We start from the raw sequence: 1,252 nt of genomic DNA, 5'->3' as shown, positions 1-1,252 counted from the left end.
TGTGATGATGGGCTCAAGTATAGCAGGGATTGTGGGGCTGGCACGGGATCAGGCAGTGTTTTGTTCTGCTGTGCATGGGGTCACTATGAGTCGGAAACGACTCGACGGGACTTAACAACAACAATAACAATAACCCAAAGCAATCTATTCATTCAATACAATCCCAATCCAGATCCCATCAACATTCTTTAGGGATATGGAAAAACAAATCACTAACTTTATATGGAAAGGAAAGGGACCTCGGATAAGCAAAGCACTATTGAAGAAGAAAAACAAAGTAGGAGGTCTCACATTGCCAGATCTCAAAATCTACTATACAGCCACAATAGTCAAAACTGCCTGTTATTGGTTTAATGACAGTTACCAATGGATTAGAATTGAGAACCCAGAAATAGATCCATCGACCTATCTGATCTTCAACAAAGGCCCAAAATCCATTAAATGGGGAGAAGAATGTTTGTTTAATAAATGGTACTGTCAAAACTGGAGATCCATTTGCAGAAAAATGAAACAAGATTTGTAACTCACACCATAAACAAAAACGAACTCCAGATGGATCAAAGACTTAAATGTGAAACTTAAAACTATACAGCCTCAAGGAAAATCTAGGGGCAAATTTAAGAGCCCTAATATATGGCATAAATAGACTATCAAGCATAACTCAAAAAGCACAAACAGCAGAAGAGAAACAAGATGATTATGACCTTTCAAAAATTAAATTTTTATGTGCTTCCAAAGACTTCTCCAAAAGAGTCAAAAGAGAACCTACAGATTGGGAAAAAATGTTTGGTAATAACATATTTGACAAGAGACTTATCTCTAGAATTTATAGAAAACTCCAACACCTCAATAACAAAAAGACAAACAATTCAATTAAAAAATGGGCAGAAGACATGAATAAACACTTCACCAAGGAGGATATTCAAGCGGCCAACAAACATATGATGAAATGTTCACGACCATTAGCTATTAGAGAGATGCAAATCAAAACAACAATGAGATACTATCTTGCCCCAGCATTAGTAGCAAAGTTCAACAAGACAGAAAATAACAAATGCTGGCGAGGTTGTGGAGAGATTGGCACTCTCATACACTGCTAGTGAGACTGTAAAATGGAACAACCGCTGTGGAAAGCAGTATGGTGATTCCTTCAAAAGTTGAAATTAGAAATACCATTTGACCCAGCCATTCCATTACTAGGTATATACCCTAAAGAAGTGAGAGCCATGACAAGAACTGATACATGCACACC

Source organism: Orycteropus afer, unplaced genomic scaffold, assembly GCF_000298275.1.
Source record: "Orycteropus afer afer isolate SDZICR_OR568_19922 unplaced genomic scaffold, OryAfe1.0 scaffold00768, whole genome shotgun sequence".
NCBI classification, from domain to species: Eukaryota; Metazoa; Chordata; class Mammalia; order Tubulidentata; family Orycteropodidae; genus Orycteropus; species Orycteropus afer.
This window is presented reverse-complemented; position numbering follows the sequence as displayed.